General features: G+C 63.4%; 1 long non-coding RNA gene and 10 other non-coding genes across 14 annotated transcripts in view; all 11 read left to right on the top strand.

The window, feature by feature from the left end:
* LOC107522705 (uncharacterized) overlaps positions 1 to 24,401 on the top strand; it is a 227,886-nt gene that overhangs the window by 107,217 nt on the left and 96,268 nt on the right. The window lies entirely within an intron of this gene.
* On the top strand, positions 985 to 1,082 carry LOC132535089 (small nucleolar RNA SNORD116). Its single transcript, XR_009546873.1, has one exon. It is a non-coding gene; the product is annotated as a small nucleolar RNA SNORD116 (small nucleolar RNA).
* Positions 3,359 to 3,456, top strand: LOC132535088 (small nucleolar RNA SNORD116). The gene has a single exon (XR_009546872.1). It is a non-coding gene; the product is annotated as a small nucleolar RNA SNORD116 (small nucleolar RNA).
* Positions 5,727 to 5,824, top strand: LOC132535087 (small nucleolar RNA SNORD116). Its single transcript, XR_009546871.1, has one exon. It is a non-coding gene; the product is annotated as a small nucleolar RNA SNORD116 (small nucleolar RNA).
* LOC132535086 (small nucleolar RNA SNORD116) lies at positions 8,096 to 8,193 on the top strand. Its single transcript, XR_009546870.1, has one exon. It is a non-coding gene; the product is annotated as a small nucleolar RNA SNORD116 (small nucleolar RNA).
* On the top strand, positions 10,500 to 10,597 carry LOC132535085 (small nucleolar RNA SNORD116). Its single transcript, XR_009546869.1, has one exon. It is a non-coding gene; the product is annotated as a small nucleolar RNA SNORD116 (small nucleolar RNA).
* On the top strand, positions 12,870 to 12,967 carry LOC132535084 (small nucleolar RNA SNORD116). Its single transcript, XR_009546868.1, has one exon. It is a non-coding gene; the product is annotated as a small nucleolar RNA SNORD116 (small nucleolar RNA).
* On the top strand, positions 15,234 to 15,331 carry LOC132535083 (small nucleolar RNA SNORD116). Its single transcript, XR_009546867.1, has one exon. It is a non-coding gene; the product is annotated as a small nucleolar RNA SNORD116 (small nucleolar RNA).
* Positions 17,604 to 17,701, top strand: LOC132535082 (small nucleolar RNA SNORD116). The gene has a single exon (XR_009546866.1). It is a non-coding gene; the product is annotated as a small nucleolar RNA SNORD116 (small nucleolar RNA).
* LOC132535081 (small nucleolar RNA SNORD116) lies at positions 19,963 to 20,060 on the top strand. Its single transcript, XR_009546865.1, has one exon. It is a non-coding gene; the product is annotated as a small nucleolar RNA SNORD116 (small nucleolar RNA).
* LOC132535080 (small nucleolar RNA SNORD116) lies at positions 22,333 to 22,430 on the top strand. Its single transcript, XR_009546864.1, has one exon. It is a non-coding gene; the product is annotated as a small nucleolar RNA SNORD116 (small nucleolar RNA).

Here is a 24,401-nt window from a genome sequence, read left to right as displayed (position 1 = left end):
TCCTGCAGAGGGCAGTGTTGTGCTCCCTGAGGAGGGTGTGAGGGCATGTGGGTGTGAGGGCCCCAGGGCTGTGTGGCTTAGACCCAAGGCTTGCAGACTGTTTGTGAAGGTAGCAGAGAGCTGGTCCAGGGCAGAAGCCAGGGGGCCCAAGAGGGTGCCCCGCCAGCAGCATCCCTGCATTCCCTCTTGCATGCACGCACTCATACACGCCAGGCACCCTCACCAGTCCAAGCCGGCAGCCACTTTGGCAGGCAAGCAGGCAGGCAGGCTGGCAGGCAGGCAGGCAGGCTGGCAGGCAGCCATTGGCGCCGGCAGGCACCTAGGCCTGTGGGCAGTGGTCAGGGCTAACACCGCAGAGGCCAGCCTCAGTAGGAGGCAGGCCAGCTGGGTCTTGCCGAGCATGGGCCCAGAGCCCAGCATGCACCCTACTGACACACAGACGTGTTGTCTCCCCACCTCTCAGGTGCATTTGGCTGCCAAGCGGACTGGACGACCCAGTCGGTGAAGCCAGGCGAGGAGAGGTCCCGGACCCACTTGGCGAGCCAGCCCAGGAGGCTGTGGCAGAGGCTGGCTGTGGTGGCTGTGTGCGCAGCCTGGCCGAGGACACCTCCCCCAGGTAAGGTGGCCTTTGGCCCTGGGCAGCTGGGGCCTTGTTGGGGACTGGCACTAGGCCTGGCAATGGGTCGGCCTGCAGGGGAGGCTGCTGCTGATGCTGTTGTAGCGCTGGCGCACAAGGCAGTGGCCGTGGTGGCGGGCTGCAGTGTGCTCCCACGGGGACCCACTCTCCCTGGACTGAGCTCAGGGGCTGGGCTCCTCAGGCCCTGTGGGTGCTGCAGGGAGGGGCTGAGCCTCTCAGCCTTTCCCTGAGCCGTGGCCGGATCTGGAGCCGAAGGCGAAGGTGAAGCCGCAGCCAGAGACAGAGCCATAGACAGAGCCTGAGCCGGGCCCGCCTTCTGCCCTTTGGCAGCCTCCCCAAAGGTGCTGGGATCGATGATGACTCCCCACTCACACCAGCATTCCTTGGAAAAGCTGAACAAAATGAGTGAGAACCCCCTCCGTCTATCTCATCGGTTCTGAGGTCCATGCGGCACATGGTGCGACCCTGAGGCAGCAGGAGTGAGGGACACATGCCTTGCCGGGTCTTGCCTGGCCTGCCCTGGCCTGGCCTGGCCTTGCCTTGCCTTGCCTTGCCTTGCCTTGCCTTGCCTTGCCTTGCCTTGCCTTGCCTCGCATCGCCTAGCCCTGCATAGCCTTACCGATTTTACCAGGCCTCACCTAACCTGTCTTGGCCTAACCTCCTGGCATCACACTCCCACTCCCACTCGCACTCACAGTCCGTCAAGCAGCCATGTCAGGCAGTGTGGCCCAAAGCAAGGTGGGCCTGTTGGAGCTAGGGTATGGCCTAGGGTGTCCCCTGGCAGTACTGGCAGCCAGGGTGGTAAGGGTCAGTCAGGGAGTGCAAGGCCGGTCAACAGGTCTGTGCTGGCCACCTTGTGGTGGCCTGCATGGCCTCACTCTCTAGAGCCCTCTGGTTTGTAGGCCTGGGGCCGGGCAAATGGGCATGGTTCTCAATGGGGGTGATTGTGGCTTGAGCAGCCTGCAGGGTCTCCACCCTTGCCATTGTCCTGTATCTCCAGGGGCTACGAGGAGCAGGGGGAAGTTGGCGAAGGCTCCAGGGGTCAGAACCATGGCCCTGAGTCTCAGGCCTTAAGCGTACCTTCATGAGGCAGAGGGAGTCCAGCGGTGTGGGGTGTTTCCGAGCATGCAGCTTGGGGACAGAGCAAGAGTTAGACAGCTGGACTGGGTCCTGGGTTCGGGGGTGTGGCCCTAGTCCTGACTAGTGCTCAGGCAGCCGATGGGAGAGGGAGGCTGGGCCTGGGCATGGGCATGGTCCTGGGCCAGGGCCTGTGCCAGGGCCCAGGTCACGCTTGGTCCCCTGATTTGGGGGCAGCCTGAGTTGCAGGCCCCATTTGTGCCTGCCGTGCCCAAGCAGGAAGGCTGGTCTGGTGTGGAGGTCGCACAGTGGTGATGGGGAGGCCCTTGCATGGGGTATTTGGGCCCCTGGAGGGCCAGGAGGTCACCTGGGCCTTGATGACTTGCAGACCCAGCCTCTTGTCTCAGTCCCTTTCGTGGCTTGTGTGTGTTTAGGAAGGAGTCTTTTGGAAGGCCTTATGTGCAGTCCAGAACAGCCAGGGTGCCTGTGAAGCCTCCTGGGATCCCTGTGGTTCTAGTGTGTAAGTCAGCCTAGCTGGCTGCACTGCTCCCCGTGGAGGCTGTCAGGCTGTCAGGTGTGCAGGCAGAGGGTGTGAGCTAGGCTAGGCCAGGCTTGGAGGGGTGTGCTTGGAGGATTTTGGACAGTCATCCGGCCTTTGCTTCCTGCAGAGGGCAGTGTTGTGCGCCCTGAGGAGGGTGTGAGGGCATGTGGGTGTGAGGGCCCCAGGGCTGTGTGGCTTAGACCCAAGGCTTGCAGACTGTTTGTGAAGGTAGCAGAGAGCTGGTCCAGGGCAGAAGCCAGGGGGCCCAAGAGGGTGCCCCGCCAGCAGCATCCCTGCATTCCCTCTTGCATGCACGCACTCATACACGCCAGGCACCCTCACCAGTCCAAGCCGGCAGCCACTTTGGCAGGCAAGCAGGCAGGCAGGCTGGCAGGCAGGCAGGCAGGCTGGCAGGCAGCCATTGGCGCCGGCAGGCACCTAGGCCTGTGGGCAGTGGTCAGGGCTAACACCGCAGAGGCCAGCCTCAGTAGGAGGCAGGCCAGCTGGGTCTTGCCGAGCATGGGCCCAGAGCCCAGCATGCACCCTGCTGACACACAGACGTGTTGTCTCCCCACCTCTCAGGTGCATTTGGCTGCCAAGCGGACTGGACGACCCAGTCGGTGAAGCCAGGCGAGGAGAGGTCCCGGACCCACTTGGCGAGCCAGCCCAGGAGGCTGTGGCAGAGGCTGGCTGTGGCGGCTGTGTGCGCAGCCTGGCCGAGGACACCTCCCCCAGGTAAGCTGGCCTTTGGCCCTGGGCAGCTGGGGCCTTGTTGGGGACTGGCACTAGGCCTGGCAATGGGTCGGCCTGCAGGGGAGGCTGCTGCTGATGCTGTTGTAGCGCTGGCGCACAAGGCAGTGGCCGTGGTGGCGGGCTGCAGTGTGCTCCCACGGGGACCCACTCTCCCTGGACTGAGCTCAGGGGCTGGGCTCCTCAGGCCCTGTGGGTGCTGCAGGGAGGGGCTGAGCCTCTCAGCCTTTCCCTGAGCCGTGGCCGGATCTGGAGCCGAAGGCGAAGGTGAAGCCGCAGCCAGAGACAGAGCCATAGACAGAGCCTGAGCCGGGCCCGCCTTCTGCCCTTTGGCAGCCTCCCCGAAGGTGCTGGGATCGATGATGACTCCCCACTCACACCAGCATTCCTTGGAAAAGCTGAACAAAATGAGTGAGAACCCCCTCCGTCTATCTCATCGGTTCTGAGGTCCATGCGGCACATGGTGCGACCCTGAGGCAGCAGGAGTGAGGGACACATGCCTTGCCGGGTCTTGCCTGGCCTGCCCTGGCCTGGCCTGGCCTTGCCTTGCCTTGCCTTGCCTTGCCTTGCCTTGCCTTGCCTTGCCTTGCCTCGCATCGCCTAGCCCTGCATAGCCTTACCGAGTTTACCAGGCCTCACCTAACCTGTCTTGGCCTAACCTCCTGGCATCACACTCCCACTCCCACTCGCACTCACAGTCCGTCAAGCAGCCATGTCAGGCAGTGTGGCCCAAAGCAAGGTGGGCCTGTTGGAGCTAGGGTATGGCCTAGGGTGTCCCCTGGCAGTACTGGCAGCCAGGGTGGTAAGGGTCAGTCAGGGAGTGCAAGGCCGGTCAACAGGTCTGTGCTGGCCACCTTGTGGTGGCCTGCATGGCCTCACTCTCTAGAGCCCTCTGGTTTGTAGGCCTGGGGCCGGGCAAATGGGCATGGTTCTCAATGGGGGTGATTGTGGCTTGAGCAGCCTGCAGGGTCTCCACCCTTGCCATTGTCCTGTATCTCCAGGGGCTACGAGGAGCAGAGGGAAGTTGGCGAAGGCTCCAGGGGTCAGAACCATGGCCCTGAGTCTCAGGCCTTAAGCGTACCTTCATGAGGCAGAGGGAGTCCAGCGGTGTGGGGTGTTTCCGAGCATGCAGCTTGGGGACAGAGCAAGAGTTAGACAGCTGGACTGGGTCCTGGGATCGGGGGTGTGGCCCTAGTCCTGACTAGTGCTCAGGCAGCCGATGGGAGAGGGAGGCTGGGCCTGGGCATGGGCATGGTCCTGGGCCAGGGCCTGTGCCAGGGCCCAGGTCACGCTTGGTCCCCTGATTTGGGGGCAGCCTGAGTTGCAGGCCCCATTTGTGCCTGCCGTGCCCAAGCAGGAAGGCTGGTCTGGTGTGGAGGTCGCACAGTGGTGATGGGGAGGCCCTTACATGGGGTATTTGGGCCCCTGGAGGGCCAGGAGGTCACCTGGGCCTTGATGACTTGCAGACCCAGCCTCTTGTCTCAGTCCCTTTCGTGGCTTGTGTGTGTTTAGGAAGGAGTCTTTTGGAAGGCCTTATGTGCAGTCCAGAACAGCCAGGGTGCCTGTGAAGCCTCCTGGGATCCCTGTGGTTCTAGTGTGTAAGTCAGCCTAGCTGGCTGCACTGCTCCCCGTGGAGGCTGTCAGGCTGTCAGGTGTGCAGGCAGAGGGTGTGAGCTAGGCTAGGCCAGGCTTGGAGGGGTGTGCTTGGAGGATTTTGGACAGTCATCCGGCCTTTGCTTCCTGCAGAGGGCAGTGTTGTGCGCCCTGAGGAGGGTGTGAGGGCATGTGGGTGTGAGGGCCCCAGGGCTGTGTGGCTTAGACCCAAGGCTTGCAGACTGTTTGTGAAGGTAGCAGAGAGCTGGTCCAGGGCAGAAGCCAGGGGGCCCAAGAGGGTGCCCCGCCAGCAGCATCCCTGCATTCCCTCTTGCATGCACGCACTCATACATGCCAGGCACCCTCACCAGTCCAAGCCGGCAGCCACTTTGGCAGGCAAGCAGGCAGGCAGGCTGGCAGGCAGGCAGGCAGGCTGGCAGGCAGCCATTGGCGCCGGCAGGCACCTAGGCCTGTGGGCAGTGGTCAGGGCTAACAGCGCAGAGGCCAGCCTCAGTAGGAGGCAGGCCAGCTGGGTCTTGCCGAGCATGGGCCCAGAGCCCAGCATGCACCCTGCTGACGCACAGACGTGTTGTCTCCCCACCTCTCAGGTGCATTTGGCTGCCAAGCAGACTGGACGACCCAGTCGGTGAGGCCAGGCGAGGAGAGGTCCCGGACCCACTTGGCGAGCCAGCCCAGGAGGCTGTGGCAGAGGCTGGCTGTGGCGGCTGTGTGCGCAGCCTGGCCGAGGACACCTCCCCCAGGTAAGCTGGCCTTTGGCCCTGGGCAGCTGGGGCCTTGTTGGGGACTGGCACTAGGCCTGGCAATGGGTCGGCCTGCAGGGGAGGCTGCTGCTGATGCTGTTGTAGCGCTGGCGCACAAGGCAGTGGCCGTGGTGGTGGGCTGCAGTGTGCTCCCACGGGGACCCACTCTCCCTGGACTGAGCTCAGGGGCTGGGCTCCTCAGGCCCATGGGTGCTGCAGGGAGGGGCTGAGCCTCTCAGCCTTTCCCTGAGCCGTGGCCGGATCTGGAGCCGAAGGCGAAGGTGAAGCCGCAGCCAGAGACAGAGCCATAGACAGAGCCTGAGCCGGGCCCGCCTTCTGCCCTTTGGCAGCCTCCCCGAAGGTGCTGGGATCGATGATGACTCCCCACTCACACCAGCATTCCTTGGAAAAGCTGAACAAAATGAGTGAGAACCCCCTCCGTCTATCTCATCGGTTCTGAGGTCCATGCGGCACATGGTGCGACCCTGAGGCAGCAGGAGTGAGGGACACATGCCTTGCCGGGTCTTGCCTGCCTGCCCTGGCCTGGCCTGGCCTTGCCTTGCCTTGCCTTGCCTTGCCTTGCCTTGCCTTGCCTTGCCTCGCATCGCCTAGCCCTGCATAGCCTTACCGAGTTTACCAGGCCTCACCTAACCTGTCTTGGCCTAACCTCCTGGCATCACACACCCACTCCCACTCCCACTCGCACTCACAGTCCGTCAAGCAGCCATGTCAGGCAGTGTGGCCCAAAGCAAGGTGGGCCTGTTGGAGCTAGGGTATGGCCTAGGGTGTCCCCTGGCAGTACTGGCAGCCAGGGTGGTAAGGGTCAGTCAGGGAGTGCAAGGCCGGTCAACAGGTCTGTGCTGGCCGCCTTGTGGTGGCCTGCATGGCCTCACTCTCTAGAGCCCTCTGGTTTGTAGGCCTGGGGCCGGGCAAATGGGCATGGTTCTCAATGGGGGTGATTGTGGCTTGAGCAGCCTGCAGGGTCTCCACCCTTGCCATTGTCCTGTATCTCCAGGGGCTACGAGGAGCAGGGGGAAGTTGGCGAAGGCTCCAGGGGTCAGAACCATGGCCCTGAGTCTCAGGCCTTAAGCGTACCTTCATGAGGCAGAGGGAGTCCAGCGGTGTGGGGTGTTTCCGAGCATGCAGCTTGGAGACAGAGCAAGAGTTAGACAGCTGGACTGGGTCCTGGGATCGGGGGTGTGGCCCTAGTCCTGACTAGTGCTCAGGCAGCCTATGGGAGAGGGAGGCTGGGCCTGGGCATGGGCATGGTCCTGGGCCAGGGCCTGTGCCAGGGCCCAGGTCACGCTTGGTCCCCTGATTTGGGGGCAGCCTGAGTTGCAGGCCCCATTTGTGCCTGCCGTGCCCAAGCAGGAAGGCTGGTCTGGTGTGGAGGTCGCATAGTGGTGATGGGGAGGCCCTTGCATGGGGTATTTGGGCCCCTGGAGGGCCAGGAGGTCACCTGGGCCTTGATGACTTGCAGACCCAGCCTCTTGTCTCAGTCCCTTTCGTGGCTTGTGTGTGTTTAGGAAGGAGTCTTTTGGAAGGCCTTATGTGCAGTCCAGAACAGCCAGGGTGCCTGTGAAGCCTCCTGGGATCCCTGTGGTTCTAGTGTGTAAGTCAGCCTAGCTGGCTGCACTGCTCCCCGTGGAGGCTGTCAGGCTGTCAGGTGTGCAGGCAGAGGGTGTGAGCTAGGCTAGGCCAGGCTTGGAGGGGTGTGCTTGGAGGATTTTGGACAGTCATCCGGCCTTTGCTTCCTGCAGAGGGCAGTGTTGTGCGCCCTGAGGAGGGTGTGAGGGCATGTGGGTGTGAGGGCCCCAGGGCTGTGTGGCTTAGACCCAAGGCTTGCAGACTGTTTGTGAAGGTAGCAGAGAGCTGGTCCAGGGCAGAAGCCAGGGGGCCCAAGAGGGTGCCCCGCCAGCAGCATCCCTGCATTCCCTCTTGCATGCACGCACTCATACACGCCAGGCACCCTCACCAGTCCAAGCCGGCAGCCACTTTGGCAGGCAAGCAGGCAGGCAGGCTGGCAGGCAGGCAGGCAGGCTGGCAGGCAGCCATTGGCGCCGGCAGGCACCTAGGCCTGTGGGCAGTGGTCAGGGCTAACACCGCAGAGGCCAGCCTCAGTAGGAGGCAGGCCAGCTGGGTCTTGCCGAGCATGGGCCCAGAGCCCAGCATGCACCCTGCTGACGCACAGACGTGTTGTCTCCCCACCTCTCAGGTGCATTTGGCTGCCAAGCGGACTGGACGACCCAGTCGGTGAAGCCAGGCGAGGAGAGGTCCCGGACCCACTTGGAGAGCCAGCCCAGGAGGCTGTGGCAGAGGCTGGCTGTGGCGGCTGTGTGCGCAGCCTGGCCGAGGACACCTCCCCCAGGTAAGCTGGCCTTTGGCCCTGAGCAGCTGGGGCCTTGTTGGGGACTGGCACTAGGCCTGGCAATGGGTCGGCCTGCAGGGGAGGCTGCTGCTGATGCTGTTGTAGCGCTGGCGCACAAGGCAGTGGCCGTGGTGGCGGGCTGCAGTGTGCTCCCACGGGGACCCACTCTCCCTGGACTGAGCTCAGGGGCTGGGCTCCTCAGGCCCTGTGGGTGCTGCAGGGAGGGGCTGAGCCTCTCAGCCTTTCCCTGAGCCGTGGCCGGATCTGGAGCCGAAGGCGAAGGTGAAGCCGCAGCCATAGACAGAGCCATAGACAGAGCCTGAGCCGGGCCCGCCTTCTGCCCTTTGGCAGCCTCCCCGAAGGTGCTGGGATCGATGATGACTCCCCACTCACACCAGCATTCCTTGGAAAAGCTGAACAAAATGAGTGAGAACCCCCTCCGTCTATCTCATCGGTTCTGAGGTCCATGCGGCACATGGTGCGACCCTGAGGCAGCAGGAGTGAGGGACACATGCCTTGCCGGGTCTTGCCTGGCCTGCCCTGGCCTGGCCTGGCCTTGCCTTGCCTTGCCTTGCCTTGCCTTGCCTTGCCTTGCCTTGCCTTGCCTTGCCTTGCCTTGCCTTGCCTTGCCTTGCCTTGCCTCGCATCGCCTAGCCCTGCATAGCCTTACCGAGTTTACCAGGCCTCACCTAACCTGTCTTGGCCTAACCTCCTGGCATCACACTCCCACTCCCACTCGCACTCACAGTCCGTCAAGCAGCCATGTCAGGCAGTGTGGCCCAAAGCAAGGTGGGCCTGTTGGAGCTAGGGTATGGCCTAGGGTGTCCCCTGGCAGTACTGGCAGCCAGGGTGGTAAGGGTCAGTCAGGGAGTGCAAGGCCGGTCAACAGGTCTGTGCTGGCCACCTTGTGGTGGCCTGCATGGCCTCACTCTCTAGAGCCCTCTGGTTTGTAGGCCTGGGGCCGGGCAAATGGGCATGGTTCTCAATGGGGGTGATTGTGGCTTGAGCAGCCTGCAGGGTCTCCACCCTTGCCATTGTCCTGTATCTCCAGGGGCTACGAGGAGCAGGGGGAAGTTGGCGAAGGCTCCAGGGGTCAGAACCATGGCCCTGAGTCTCAGGCCTTAAGCGTACCTTCATGAGGCAGAGGGAGTCCAGCGGTGTGGGGTGTTTCCGAGCATGCAGCTTGGGGACAGAGCAAGAGTTAGACAGCTGGACTGGGTCCTGGGATCGGGGGTGTGGCCCTAGTCCTGACTAGTGCTCAGGCAGCCGATGGGAGAGGGAGGCTGGGCCTGGGCATGGGCATGGTCCTGGGCCAGGGCCTGTGCCAGGGCCCAGGTCACGCTTGGTCCCCTGATTTGGGGGCAGCCTGAGTTGCAGGCCCCATTTGTGCCTGCCGTGCCCAAGCAGGAAGGCTGGTCTGGTGTGGAGGTCGCACAGTGGTGATGGGGAGGCCCTTGCATGGGGTATTTGGGCCCCTGGAGGGCCAGGAGGTCACCTGGGCCTTGATGACTTGCAGACCCAGCCTCTTGTCTCAGTCCCTTTCGTGGCTTGTGTGTGTTTAGGAAGGAGTCTTTTGGAAGGCCTTATGTGCAGTCCAGAACAGCCAGGGTGCCTGTGAAGCCTCCTGGGATCCCTGTGGTTCTAGTGTGTAAGTCAGCCTAGCTGGCTGCACTGCTCCCCGTGGAGGCTGTCAGGCTGTCAGGTGTGCAGGCAGAGGGTGTGAGCTAGGCTAGGCCAGGCTTGGAGGGGTGTGCTTGGAGGCTTTTGGACAGTCATCCGGCCTTTGCTTCCTGCAGAGGGCAGTGTTGTGCGCCCTGAGGAGGGTGTGAGGGCATGTGGGTGTGAGGGCCCCAGGGCTGTGTGGCTTAGACCCAAGGCTTGCAGACTGTTTGTGAAGGTAGCAGAGAGCTGGTCCAGGGCAGAAGCCAGGGGGCCCAAGAGGGTGCCCCGCCAGCAGCATCCCTGCATTCCCTCTTGCATGCACGCACTCATACACGCCAGGCACCCTCACCAGTCCAAGCCGGCAGCCACTTTGGCAGGCAAGCAGACAGGCAGGCTGGCAGGCAGGCAGGCAGGCTGGCAGGCAGCCATTGGCGCCGGCAGGCACCTAGGCCTGTGGGCAGTGGTCAGGGCTAACAGCGCAGAGGCCAGCCTCAGTAGGAGGCAGGCCAGCTGGGTCTTGCCGAGCATGGGCCCAGAGCCCAGCATGCACACTGCTGACGCACAGACGTGTTGTCTCCCCACCTCTCAGGTGCATTTGGCTGCCAAGCGGACTGGACGACCCAGTCGGTGAGGCCAGGCGAGGAGAGGTCCCGGACCCACTTGGCGAGCCAGCCCAGGAGGCTGTGGCAGAGGCTGGCTGTGGCGGCTGTGTGCGCAGCCTGGCCGAGGACACCTCCCCCAGGTAAGCTGGCCTTTGGCCCTGGGCAGCTGGGGCCTTGTTGGGGACTGGCACTAGGCCTGGCAATGGGTCGGCCTGCAGGGGAGGCTGCTGCTGATGCTGTTGTAGCGCTGGCGCACAAGGCAGTGGCCGTGGTGGCGGGCTGCAGTGTGCTCCCACGGGGACCCACTCTCCCTGGACTGAGCTCAGGGGCTGGGCTCCTCAGGCCCTGTGGGTGCTGCAGGGAGGGGCTGAGCCTCTCAGCCTTTCCCTGAGCCGTGGCCGGATCTGGAGCCGAAGGCGAAGGTGAAGCCGCAGCCAGAGACAGAGCCATAGACAGAGCCTGAGCCGGGCCCGCCTTCTGCCCTTTGGCAGCCTCCCCGAAGGTGCTGGGATCGATGATGACTCCCCACTCACACCAGCATTCCTTGGAAAAGCTGAACAAAATGAGTGAGAACCCCCTCCGTCTATCTCATCGGTTCTGAGGTCCATGCGGCACATGGTGCGACCCTGAGGCAGCAGGAGTGAGGGACACATGCCTTGCCGGGTCTTGCCTGCCTGCCCTGGCCTGGCCTGGCCTTGCCTTGCCTTGCCTTGCCTTGCCTTGCCTTGCCTTGCCTCGCATCGCCTAGCCCTGCATAGCCTTACCGAGTTTACCAGGCCTCACCTAACCTGTCTTGGCCTAACCTCCTGGCATCACACACCCACTCCCACTCCCACTCCCACTCGCACTCACAGTCCGTCAAGCAGCCATGTCAGGCAGTGTGGCCCAAAGCAAGGTGGGCCTGTTGGAGCTAGGGTATGGCCTAGGGTGTCCCCTGGCAGTACTGGCAGCCAGGGTGGTAAGGGTCAGTCAGGGAGTGCAAGGCCGGTCAACAGGTCTGTGCTGGCCGCCTTGTGGTGGCCTGCATGGCCTCACTCTCTAGAGCCCTCTGGTTTGTAGGCCTGGGGCCGGGCAAATGGGCATGGTTCTCAATGGGGGTGATTGTGGCTTGAGCAGCCTGCAGGGTCTCCACCCTTGCCATTGTCCTGTATCTCCAGGGGCTACGAGGAGCAGGGGGAAGTTGGCGAAGGCTCCAGGGGTCAGAACCATGGCCCTGAGTCTCAGGCCTTAAGCGTACCTTCATGAGGCAGAGGGAGTCCAGCGGTGTGGGGTGTTTCCGAGCATGCAGCTTGGGGACAGAGCAAGAGTTAGACAGCTGGACTGGGTCCTGGGATCGGGGGTGTGGCCCTAGTCCTGACTAGTGCTCAGGCAGCCTATGGGAGAGGGAGGCTGGGCCTGGGCATGGGCATGGTCCTGGGCCAGGGCCTGTGCCAGGGCCCAGGTCACGCTTGGTCCCCTGATTTGGGGGCAGCCTGAGTTGCAGGCCCCATTTGTGCCTGCCGTGCCCAAGCAGGAAGGCTGGTCTGGTGTGGAGGTCGCACAGTGGTGATGGGGAGGCCCTTGCATGGGGTATTTGGGCCCCTGGAGGGCCAGGAGGTCACCTGGGCCTTGATGACTTGCAGACCCAGCCTCTTGTCTCAGTCCCTTTCGTGGCTTGTGTGTGTTTAGGAAGGAGTCTTTTGGAAGGCCTTATGTGCAGTCCAGAACAGCCAGGGTGCCTGTGAAGCCTCCTGGGATCCCTGTGGTTCTAGTGTGTAAGTCAGCCTAGCTGGCTGCACTGCTCCCCGTGGAGGCTGTCAGGCTGTCAGGTGTGCAGGCAGAGGGTGTGAGCTAGGCTAGGCCAGGCTTGGAGGGGTGTGCTTGGAGGATTTTGGACAGTCATCCGGCCTTTGCTTCCTGCAGAGGGCAGTGTTGTGCGCCCTGAGGAGGGTGTGAGGGCATGTGGGTGTGAGGGCCCCAGGGCTGTGTGGCTTAGACCCAAGGCTTGCAGACTGTTTGTGAAGGTAGCAGAGAGCTGGTCCAGGGCAGAAGCCAGGGGGCCCAAGAGGGTGCCCCGCCAGCAGCATCCCTGCATTCCCTCTTGCATGCACGCACTCATACACGCCAGGCACCCTCACCAGTCCAAGCCGGCAGCCACTTTGGCAGGCAAGCAGGCAGGCAGGCTGGCAGGCAGGCAGGCAGGCTGGCAGGCAGCCATTGGCGCCGGCAGGCACCTAGGCCTGTGGGCAGTGGTCAGGGCTAACAGCGCAGAGGCCAGCCTCAGTAGGAGGCAGGCCAGCTGGGTCTTGCCGAGCATGGGCCCAGAGCCCAGCATGCACCCTGCTGACGCACAGACGTGTTGTCTCCCCACCTCTCAGGTGCATTTGGCTGCCAAGCGGACTGGACGACCCAGTCGGTGAGGCCAGGCGAGGAGAGGTCCCGGACCCACTTGGCGAGCCAGCCCAGGAGGCTGTGGCAGAGGCTGGCTGTGGCGGCTGTGTGCGCAGCCTGGCCGAGGACACCTCCCCCAGGTAAGCTGGCCTTTGGCCCTGGGCAGCTGGGGCCTTGTTGGGGACTGGCACTAGGCCTGGCAATGGGTCGGCCTGCAGGGGAGGCTGCTGCTGATGCTGTTGTAGCGCTGGCGCACAAGGCAGTGGCCGTGGTGGCGGGCTGCAGTGTGCTCCCACGGGGACCCACTCTCCCTGGACTGAGCTCAGGGGCTGGGCTCCTCAGGCCCTGTGGGTGCTGCAGGGAGGGGCTGAGCCTCTCAGCCTTTCCCTGAGCCGTGGCCGGATCTGGAGCCGAAGGCGAAGGTGAAGCCGCAGCCAGAGACAGAGCCATAGACAGAGCCTGAGCCGGGCCCGCCTTCTGCCCTTTGGCAGCCTCCCCGAAGGTGCTGGGATCGATGATGACTCCCCACTCACACCAGCATTCCTTGGAAAAGCTGAACAAAATGAGTGAGAACCCCCTCCGTCTATCTCATCGGTTCTGAGGTCCATGCGGCACATGGTGCGACCCTGAGGCAGCAGGAGTGAGGGACACATGCCTTGCCGGGTCTTGCCTGCCTGCCCTGGCCTGGCCTGGCCTTGCCTTGCCTTGCCTTGCCTTGCCTTGCCTTGCCTTGCCTCGCATCGCCTAGCCCTGCATAGCCTTACCGAGTTTACCAGGCCTCACCTAACCTGTCTTGGCCTAACCTCCTGGCATCACACACCCACTCCCACTCCCACTCGCACTCACAGTCCATCAAGCAGCCATGTCAGGCAGTGTGGCCCAAAGCAAGGTGGGCCTGTTGGAGCTAGGGTATGGCCTAGGGTGTCCCCTGGCAGTACTGGCAGCCAGGGTGGTAAGGGTCAGTCAGGGAGTGCAAGGCCGGTCAACAGGTCTGTGCTGGCCGCCTTGTGGTGGCCTGCATGGCCTCACTCTCTAGAGCCCTCTGGTTTGTAGGCCTGGGGCCGGGCAAATGGGCATGGTTCTCAATGGGGGTGATTGTGGCTTGAGCAGCCTGCAGGGTCTCCACCCTTGCCATTGTCCTGTATCTCCAGGGGCTACGAGGAGCAGGGGGAAGTTGGCGAAGGCTCCAGGGGTCAGAACCATGGCCCTGAGTCTCAGGCCTTAAGCGTACCTTCATGAGGCAGAGGGAGTCCAGCGGTGTGGGGTGTTTCCGAGCATGCAGCTTGGGGACAGAGCAAGAGTTAGACAGCTGGACTGGGTCCTGGGATCGGGGGTGTGGCCCTAGTCCTGACTAGTGCTCAGGCAGCCTATGGGAGAGGGAGGCTGGGCCTGGGCATGGGCATGGTCCTGGGCCAGGGCCTGTGCCAGGGCCCAGGTCACGCTTGGTCCCCTGATTTGGGGGCAGCCTGAGTTGCAGGCCCCATTTGTGCCTGCCGTGCCCAAGCAGGAAGGCTGGTCTGGTGTGGAGGTCGCATAGTGGTGATGGGGAGGCCCTTGCATGGGGTATTTGGGCCCCTGGAGGGCCAGGAGGTCACCTGGGCCTTGATGACTTGCAGACCCAGCCTCTTGTCTCAGTCCCTTTCGTGGCTTGTGTGTGTTTAGGAAGGAGTCTTTTGGAAGGCCTTATGTGCAGTCCAGAACAGCCAGGGTGCCTGTGAAGCCTCCTGGGATCCCTGTGGTTCTAGTGTGTAAGTCAGCCTAGCTGGCTGCACTGCTCCCCGTGGAGGCTGTCAGGCTGTCAGGTGTGCAGGCAGAGGGTGTGAGCTAGGCTAGGCCAGGCTTGGAGGGGTGTGCTTGGAGGCTTTTGGACAGTCATCCGGCCTTTGCTTCCTGCAGAGGGCAGTGTTGTGCGCCCTGAGGAGGGTGTGAGGGCATGTGGGTGTGAGGGCCCCAGGGCTGTGTGGCTTAGACCCAAGGCTTGCAGACTGTTTGTGAAGGTAGCAGAGAGCTGGTCCAGGGCAGAAGCCAGGGGGCCCAAGAGGGTGCCCCGCCAGCAGCATCCCTGCATTCCCTCTTGCATGCACGCACTCATACACGCCAGGCACCCTCACCAGTCCAAGCCGGCAGCCACTTTGGCAGGCAAGCAGGCAGGCAGGCTGGCAGGCAGGCAGGCAGGCTGGCAGGCAGCCATTGGCGCCGGCAGGCACCTAGGCCTGTGGGCAGTGGTCAGGGCTAACACCGCAGAGGCCAGCCTCAGTAGGAGGCAGGCCAGCTGGGTCTTGCCGAGCATGGGCCCAGAGCCCAGCATGCACCCTGCTGACGCACAGACGTGTTGTCTCCCCACCTCTCAGGTGCATTTGGCTGCCAAGCGGACTGGACGACCCAGTCGGTGAAGCCAGGCGAGGAGAGGTCCCGGACCCACTTGGCGAGCCAGCCCAGGAGGCTGTGGCAGAGGCTGGCTGTGGCGGCTGTGTGCGCAGCCTGGCCGAGGACACCTCCCCCAGGTAAGCTGGCCTTTGGCCCTGGGCAGCTGGGGCCTTGTTGGGGACTGGCACTAGGCCTGGCAATGGGTCGGCCTGCAGGGGAGGCTGCTGCTGATGCTGTTGTAGCGCTGGCGCACAAGGCAGTGGCCGTGGTGGCGGGCTGCAGTGTGCTCCCACGGGGACCCACTCTCCCTGGACTGAGCTCAGGGGCTGGGCTCCTCAGGCCCTGTGGGTGCTGCAGGGAGGGGCTGAGCCTCTCAGCCTTTCCCTGAGCCGTGGCCGGATCTGGAGCCGAAGGCGAAGGTGAAGCCGCAGCCAGAGACAGAGCCATAGACAGAGCCTGAGCCGGGCCCGCCTTCTGCCCTTTGGCAGCCTCCCCGAAGGTGCTGGGATCGATGATGACTCCCCACTCACACCAGCATTCCTTGGAAAAGCTGAACAAAATGAGTGAGAACCCCCTCCGTCTATCTCATCGGTTCTGAGGTCCATGCGGCACGTGGTGCGACCCTGAGGCAGCAGGAGTGAGGGACACATGCCTTGCCGGGTCTTGCCTGCCTGCCCTGGCCTGGCCTGGCCTGGCCTTGCCTTGCCTTGCCTTGCCTTGCCTTGCCTTGCCTCGCATCGCCTAGCCCTGCATAGCCTTACCGAGTTTACCAGGCCTCACCTAACCTGTCTTGGCCTAACCTCCTGGCATCACACACCCACTCCCACTCCCACTCCCACTCGCACTCACAGTCCGTCAAGCAGCCATGTCAGGCAGTGTGGCCCAAAGCAAGGTGGGCCTGTTGGAGCTAGGGTATGGCCTAGGGTGTCCCCTGGCAGTACTGGCAGCCAGGGTGGTAAGGGTCAGTCAGGGAGTGCAAGGCCGGTCAACAGGTCTGTGCTGGCCGCCTTGTGGTGGCCTGCATGGCCTCACTCTCTAGAGCCCTCTGGTTTGTAGGCCTGGGGCCGGGCAAATGGGCATGGTTCTCAATGGGGGTGATTGTGGCTTGAGCAGCCTGCAGGGTCTCCACCCTTGCCATTGTCCTGTATCTCCAGGGGCTACGAGGAGCAGGGGGAAGTTGGCGAAGGCTCCAGGGGTCAGAACCATGGCCCTGAGTCTCAGGCCTTAAGCGTACCTTCATGAGGCAGAGGGAGTCCAGCGGTGTGGGGTGTTTCCGAGCATGCAGCTTGGGGACAGAGCAAGAGTTAGACAGCTGGACTGGGTCCTGGGATCGGGGGTGTGGCCCTAGTCCTGACTAGTGCTCAGGCAGCCTATGGGAGAGGGAGGCTGGGCCTGGGCATGGGCATGGTCCTGGGCCAGGGCCTGTGCCAGGGCCCAGGTCACGCTTGGTCCCCTGATTTGGGGGCAGCCTGAGTTGCAGGCCCCATTTGTGCCTGCCGTGCCCAAGCAGGAAGGCTGGTCTGGTGTGGAGGTCGCACAGTGGTGATGGGGAGGCCCTTGCATGGGGTATTTGGGCCCCTGGAGGGCCAGGAGGTCACCTGGGCCTTGATGACTTGCAGACCCAGCCTCTTGTCTCAGTCCCTTTCGTGGCTTGTGTGTGTTTAGGAAGGAGTCTTTTGGAAGGCCTTATGTGCAGTCCAGAACAGCCAGGGTGCCTGTGAAGCCTCCTGGGATCCCTGTGGTTCTAGTGTGTAAGTCAGCCTAGCTGGCTGCACTGCTCCCCGTGGAGGCTGTCAGGCTGTCAGGTGTGCAGGCAGAGGGTGTGAGCTAGGCTAGGCCAGGCTTGGAGGGGTGTGCTTGGAGGCTTTTGGACAGTCATCCGGCCTTTGCTTCCTGCAGAGGGCAGTGTTGTGCGCCCTGAGGAGGGTGTGAGGGCATGTGGGTGTGAGGGCCCCAGGGCTGTGTGGCTTAGACCCAAGGCTTGCAGACTGTTTGTGAAGGTAGCAGAGAGCTGGTCCAGGGCAGAAGCCAGGGGGCCCAAGAGGGTGCCCCGCCAGCAGCATCCCTGCATTCCCTCTTGCATGCACGCACTCATACACGCCAGGCACCCTCACCAGTCCAAGCCGGCAGCCACTTTGGCAGGCAAGCAGGCAGGCAGGCTGGCAGGCAGGCAGGCAGGCTGGCAGGCAGCCATTGGCGCCGGCAGGCACCTAGGCCTGTGGGCAGTGGTCAGGGCTAACAGCGCAGAGGCCAGCCTCAGTAGGAGGCAGGCCAGCTGGGTCTTGCCGAGCATGGGCCCAGAGCCCAGCATGCACCCTGCTGACGCACAGACGTGTTGTCTCCCCACCTCTCAGGTGCATTTGGCTGCCAAGCGGACTGGACGACCCAGTCGGTGAGGCCAGGCGAGGAGAGGTCCCGGACCCACTTGGCGAGCCAGCCCAGGAGGCTGTGGCAGAGGCTGGCTGTGGCGGCTGTGTGCGCAGCCTGGCCGAGGACACCTCCCCCAGGTAAGCTGGCCTTTGGCCCTGGGCAGCTGGGGCCTTGTTGGGGACTGGCACTAGGCCTGGCAATGGGTCGGCCTGCAGGGGAGGCTGCTGCTGATGCTGTTGTAGCGCTGGCGCACAAGGCAGTGGCCGTGGTGGCGGGCTGCAGTGTGCTCCCACGGGGACCCACTCTCCCTGGACTGAGCTCAGGGGCTGGGCTCCTCAGGCCCTGTGGGTGCTGCAGGGAGGGGCTGAGCCTCTCAGCCTTTCCCTGAGCCGTGGCCGGATCTGGAGCCGAAGGCGAAGGTGAAGCCGCAGCCAGAGACAGAGCCATAGACAGAGCCTGAGCCGGGCCCGCCTTCTGCCCTTTGGCAGCCTCCCCGAAGGTGCTGGGATCGATGATGACTCCCCACTCACACCAGCATTCCTTGGAAAAGCTGAACAAAATGAGTGAGAACCCCCTCCGTCTATCTCATCGGTTCTGAGGTCCATGCGGCACATGGTGCGACCCTGAGGCAGCAGGAGTGAGGGACACATGCCTTGCCGGGTCTTGCCTGCCTGCCCTGGCCTGGCCTGGCCTTGCCTTGCCTTGCCTTGCCTTGCCTTGCCTTGCCTCGCATCGCCTAGCCCTGCATAGCCTTACCGAGTTTACCAGGCCTCACCTAACCTGTCTTGGCCTAACCTCCTGGCATCACACACCCACTCCCACTCCCACTCGCACTCACAGTCCATCAAGCAGCCATGTCAGGCAGTGTGGCCCAAAGCAAGGTGGGCCTGTTGGAGCTAGGGTATGGCCTAGGGTGTCCCCTGGCAGTACTGGCAGCCAGGGTGGTAAGGGTCAGTCAGGGAGTGCAAGGCCGGTCAACAGGTCTGTACTGGCCGCCTTGTGGTGGCCTGCATGGCCTCACTCTCTAGAGCCCTCTGGTTTGTAGGCCTGGGGCCGGGCAAATGGGCATGGTTCTCAATGGGGGTGATTGTGGCTTGAGCAGCCTGCAGGGTCTCCACCCTTGCCATTGTCCTGTATCTCCAGGGGCTACGAGGAGCAGGGGGAAGTTGGCGAAGGCTCCAGGGGTCAGAACCATGGCCCTGAGTCTCAGGCCTTAAGCGTACCTTCATGAGGCAGAGGGAGTCCAGCGGTGTGGGGTGTTTCCGAGCATGCAGCTTGGGGACAGAGCAAGAGTTAGACAGCTGGACTGGGTCCTGGGATCGGGGGTGTGGCCCTAGTCCTGACTAGTGCTCAGGCAGCCTATGGGAGAGGGAGGCTGGGCCTGGGCATGGGCATGGTCCTGGGCCAGGGCCTGTGCCAGGGCCCAGGTCACGCTTGGTCCCCTGATTTGGGGGCAGCCTGAGTTGCAGGCCCCATTTGTGCCTGCCGTGCCCAAGCAGGAAGGCTGGTCTGGTGTGGAGGTCGCATAGTGGTGATGGGGAGGCCCTTGCATGGGGTATTTGGGCCCCTGGAGGGCCAGGAGGTCACCTGGGCCTTGATGACTTGCAGACCCAGCCTCTTGTCTCAGTCCCTTTCGTGGCTTGTGTGTGTTTAGGAAGGAGTCTTTTGGAAGGCCTTATGTGCAGTCCAGAACAGCCAGGGTGCCTGTGAAGCCTCCTGGGATCCCTGTGGTTCTAGTGTGTAAGTCAGCCTAGCTGGCTGCACTGCTCCCCGTGGAGGCTGTCAGGCTGTCAGGTGTGCAGGCAGAGGGTGTGAGCTAGGCTAGGCCAGGCTTGGAGGGGTGTGCTTGGAGGCTTTTGGACAGTCATCCGGCCTTTGCTTCCTGCAGAGGGCAGTGTTGTGCGCCCTGAGGAGGGTGTGAGGGCATGTGGGTGTGAGGGCCCCAGGGCTGTGTGGCTTAGACCCAAGGCTTGCAGACTGTTTGTGAAGGTAGCAGAGAGCTGGTCCAGGGCAGAAGCCAGGGGGCCCAAGAGGGTGCCCCGCCAGCAGCATCCCTGCATTCCCTCGTGCATGCACGCACTCATACACGCCAGGCACCCTCACCAGTCCAAGCCGGCAGCCACTTTGGCAGGCAAGCAGGCAGGCAGGCTGGCAGGCAGGCAGGCAGGCTGGCAGGCAGCCATTGGCGCCGGCAGGCACCTAGGCCTGTGGGCAGTGGTCAGGGCTAACACCGCAGAGGCCAGCCTCAGTAGGAGGCAGGCCAGCTGGGTCTTGCCGAGCATGGGCCCAGAGCCCAGCATGCACCCTGCTGACGCACAGACGTGTTGTCTCCCCACCTCTCAGGTGCATTTGGCTGCCAAGCGGACTGGACGACCCAGTCGGTGAAGCCAGGCGAGGAGAGGTCCCGGACCCACTTGGCGAGCCAGCCCAGGAGGCTGTGGCAGAGGCTGGCTGTGGCGGCTGTGTGCGCAGCCTGGCCGAGGACACCTCCCCCAGGTAAGCTGGCCTTTGGCCCTGGGCAGCTGGGGCCTTGTTGGGGACTGGCACTAGGCCTGGCAATGGGTCGGCCTGCAGGGGAGGCTGCTGCTGATGCTGTTGTAGCGCTGGCGCACAAGGCAGTGGCCGTGGTGGCGGGCTGCAGTGTGCTCCCACGGGGACCCACTCTCCCTGGACTGAGCTCAGGGGCTGGGCTCCTCAGGCCCTGTGGGTGCTGCAGGGAGGGGCTGAGCCTCTCAGCCTTTCCCTGAGCCGTGGCCGGATCTGGAGCCGAAGGCGAAGGTGAAGCCGCAGCCAGAGACAGAGCCATAGACAGAGCCTGAGCCGGGCCCGCCTTCTGCCCTTTGGCAGCCTCCCCGAAGGTGCTGGGATCGATGATGACTCCCCACTCACACCAGCATTCCTTGGAAAAGCTGAACAAAATGAGTGAGAACCCCCTCCGTCTATCTCATCGGTTCTGAGGTCCATGCGGCACGTGGTGCGACCCTGAGGCAGCAGGAGTGAGGGACACATGCCTTGCCGGGTCTTGCCTGCCTGCCCTGGCCTGGCCTGGCCTGGCCTTGCCTTGCCTTGCCTTGCCTTGCCTTGCCTTGCCTCGCATCGCCTAGCCCTGCATAGCCTTACCGAGTTTACCAGGCCTCACCTAACCTGTCTTGGCCTAACCTCCTGGCATCACACACCCACTCCCACTCCCACTCCCACTCGCACTCACAGTCCGTCAAGCAGCCATGTCAGGCAGTGTGGCCCAAAGCAAGGTGGGCCTGTTGGAGCTAGGGTATGGCCTAGGGTGTCCCCTGGCAGTACTGGCAGCCAGGGTGGTAAGGGTCAGTCAGGGAGTGCAAGGCCGGTCAACAGGTCTGTGCTGGCCGCCTTGTGGTGGCCTGCATGGCCTCACTCTCTAGAGCCCTCTGGTTTGTAGGCCTGGGGCCGGGCAAATGGGCATGGTTCTCAATGGGGGTGATTGTGGCTTGAGCAGCCTGCAGGGTCTCCACCCTTGCCATTGTCCTGTATCTCCAGGGGCTACGAGGAGCAGGGGGAAGTTGGCGAAGGCTCCAGGGGTCAGAACCATGGCCCTGAGTCTCAGGCCTTAAGCGTACCTTCATGAGGCAGAGGGAGTCCAGCGGTGTGGGGTGTTTCCGAGCATGCAGCTTGGGGACAGAGCAAGAGTTAGACAGCTGGACTGGGTCCTGGGATCGGGGGTGTGGCCCTAGTCCTGACTAGTGCTCAGGCAGCCTATGGGAGAGGGAGGCTGGGCCTGGGCATGGGCATGGTCCTGGGCCAGGGCCTGTGCCAGGGCCCAGGTCACGCTTGGTCCCCTGATTTGGGGGCAGCCTGAGTTGCAGGCCCCATTTGTGCCTGCCGTGCCCAAGCAGGAAGGCTGGTCTGGTGTGGAGGTCGCACAGTGGTGATGGGGAGGCCCTTGCATGGGGTATTTGGGCCCCTGGAGGGCCAGGAGGTCACCTGGGCCTTGATGACTTGCAGACCCAGCCTCTTGTCTCAGTCCCTTTCGTGGCTTGTGTGTGTTTAGGAAGGAGTCTTTTGGAAGGCCTTATGTGCAGTCCAGAACAGCCAGGGTGCCTGTGAAGCCTCCTGGGATCCCTGTGGTTCTAGTGTGTAAGTCAGCCTAGCTGGCTGCACTGCTCCCCGTGGAGGCTGTCAGGCTGTCAGGTGTGCAGGCAGAGGGTGTGAGCTAGGCTAGGCCAGGCTTGGAGGGGTGTGCTTGGAGGCTTTTGGACAGTCATCCGGCCTTTGCTTCCTGCAGAGGGCAGTGTTGTGCGCCCTGAGGAGGGTGTGAGGGCATGTGGGTGTGAGGGCCCCAGGGCTGTGTGGCTTAGACCCAAGGCTTGCAGACTGTTTGTGAAGGTAGCAGAGAGCTGGTCCAGGGCAGAAGCCAGGGGGCCCAAGAGGGTGCCCCGCCAGCAGCATCCCTGCATTCCCTCTTGCATGCACGCACTCATACACGCCAGGCACCCTCACCAGTCCAAGCCGGCAGCCACTTTGGCAGGCAAGCAGGCAGGCAGGCTGGCAGGCAGGCAGGCAGGCTGGCAGGCAGCCATTGGCGCCGGCAGGCACCTAGGCCTGTGGGCAGTGGTCAGGGCTAACACCGCAGAGGCCAGCCTCAGTAGGAGGCAGGCCAGCTGGGTCTTGCCGAGCATGGGCCCAGAGCCCAGCATGCACCCTGCTGACGCACAGACGTGTTGTCTCCCCACCTCTCAGGTGCATTTGGCTGCCAAGCGGACTGGACGACCCAGTCGGTGAAGCCAGGCGAGGAGAGGTCCCGGACCCACTTGGCGAGCCAGCCCAGGAGGCTGTGGCAGAGGCTGGCTGTGGCGGCTGTGTGCGCAGCCTGGCCGAGGACACCTCCCCCAGGTAAGCTGGCCTTTGGCCCTGGGCAGCTGGGGCCTTGTTGGGGACTGGCACTAGGCCTGGCAATGGGTCGGCCTGCAGGGGAGGCTGCTGCTGATGCTGTTGTAGCGCTGGCGCACAAGGCAGTGGCCGTGGTGGCGGGCTGCAGTGTGCTCCCACGGGGACCCACTCTCCCTGGACTGAGCTCAGGGGCTGGGTTCCTCAGGCCCTGTGGGTGCTGCAGGGAGGGGCTGAGCCTCTCAGCCTTTCCCTGAGCCGTGGCCGGATCTGGAGCCGAAGGCGAAGGTGAAGCCGCAGCCAGAGACAGAGCCATAGACAGAGCCTGAGCCGGGCCCGCCTTCTGCCCTTTGGCAGCCTCCCCGAAGGTGCTGGGATCGATGATGACTCCCCACTCACACCAGCATTCCTTGGAAAAGCTGAACAAAATGAGTGAGAACCCCCTCCGTCTATCTCATCGGTTCTGAGGTCCATGCGGCACATGGTGCGACCCTGAGGCAGCAGGAGTGAGGGACACATGCCTTGCCGGGTCTTGCCTGGCCTGCCCTGGCCTGGCCTGGCCTTGCCTTGCCTTGCCTTGCCTTGCCTTGCCTTGCCTTGCCTTGCCTTGCCTTGCCTTGCCTTGCCTTGCCTCGCATCGCCTAGCCCTGCATAGCCTTACCGAGTTTACCAGGCCTCACCTAACCTGTCTTGGCCTAACCTCCTGGCATCACACTCCCACTCCCACTCCCACTCGCACTCACAGTCCGTCAAGCAGCCATGTCAGGCAGTGTGGCCCAAAGCAAGGTGGGCCTGTTGGAGCTAGGGTATGGCCTAGGGTGTCCCCTGGCAGTACTGGCAGCCAGGGTGGTAAGGGTCAGTCAGGGAGTGCAAGGCCGGTCAACAGGTCTGTGCTGGCCACCTTGTGGTGGCCTGCATGGCCTCACTCTCTAGAGCCCTCTGGTTTGTAGGCCTGGGGCCGGGCAAATGGGCATGGTTCTCAATGGGGGTGATTGTGGCTTGAGCAGCCTGCAGGGTCTCCACCCTTGCCATTGTCCTGTATCTCCAGGGGCTACGAGGAGCAGGGGGAAGTTGGCGAAGGCTCCAGGGGTCAGAACCATGGCCCTGAGTCTCAGGCCTTAAGCGTACCTTCATGAGGCAGAGGGAGTCCAGCGGTGTGGGGTGTTTCCGAGCATGCAGCTTGGGGACAGAGCAAGAGTTAGACAGCTGGACTGGGTCCTGGGATCGGGGGTGTGGCCCTAGTCCTGACTAGTGCTCAGGCAGCCGATGGGAGAGGGAGGCTGGGCCTGGGCATGGGCATGGTCCTGGGCCAGGGCCTGTGCCAGGGCCCAGGTCACGCTTGGTCCCCTGATTTGGGGGCAGCCTGAGTTGCAGGCCCCATTTGTGCCTGCCGTGCCCAAGCAGGAAGGCTGGTCTGGTGTGGAGGTCGCACAGTGGTGATGGGGAGGCCCTTGCATGGGGTATTTGGGCCCCTGGAGGGCCAGGAGGTCACCTGGGCCTTGATGACTTGCAGACCCAGCCTCTTGTCTCAGTCCCTTTCGTGGCTTGTGTGTGTTTAGGAAGGAGTCTTTTGGAAGGCCTTATGTGCAGTCCAGAACAGCCAGGGTGCCTGTGAAGCCTCCTGGGATCCCTGTGGTTCTAGTGTGTAAGTCAGCCTAGCTGGCTGCACTGCTCCCCGTGGAGGCTGTCAGGCTGTCAGGTGTGCAGGCAGAGGGTGTGAGCTAGGCTAGGCCAGGCTTGGAGGGGTGTGCTTGGAGGCTTTTGGACAGTCATCCGGCCTTTGCTTCCTGCAGAGGGCAGTGTTGTGCGCCCTGAGGAGGGTGTGAGGGCATGTGGGTGTGAGGGCCCCAGGGCTGTGTGGCTTAGACCCAAGGCTTGCAGACTGTTTGTGAAGGTAGCAGAGAGCTGGTCCAGGGCAGAAGCCAGGGGGCCCAAGAGGGTGCCCCGCCAGCAGCATCCCTGCATTCCCTCTTGCATGCACGCACTCATACACGCCAGGCACCCTCACCAGTCCAAGCCGGCAGCCACTTTGGCAGGCAAGCAGGCAGGCAGGCTGGCAGGCAGGCAGGCAGGCTGGCAGGCAGCCATTGGCGCCGGCAGGCACCTAGGCCTGTGGGCAGTGGTCAGGGCTAACACCGCAGAGGCCAGCCTCAGTAGGAGGCAGGCCAGCTGGGTCTTGCCGAGCATGGGCCCAGAGCCCAGCATGCACCCTGCTGACGCACAGACGTGTTGTCTCCCCACCTCTCAGGTGCATTTGGCTGCCAAGCGGACTGGACGACCCAGTCGGTGAGGCCAGGCGAGGAGAGGTCCCGGACCCACTTGGCGAGCCAGCCCAGGAGGCTGTGGCAGAGGCTGGCTGTGGCGGCTGTGTGCGCAGCCTGGCCGAGGACACCTCCCCCAGGTAAGCTGGCCTTTGGCCCTGGGCAGCTGGGGCCTTGTTGGG

The sequence above is a fragment of the Erinaceus europaeus genome, chromosome 20 (assembly GCF_950295315.1).
Source record: "Erinaceus europaeus chromosome 20, mEriEur2.1, whole genome shotgun sequence".
NCBI classification, from domain to species: domain Eukaryota; kingdom Metazoa; phylum Chordata; class Mammalia; order Eulipotyphla; family Erinaceidae; genus Erinaceus; species Erinaceus europaeus.
The sequence above is the reverse complement of the archived record's forward strand: the minus strand, read 5'-3'. Positions and strand labels throughout refer to the sequence as shown.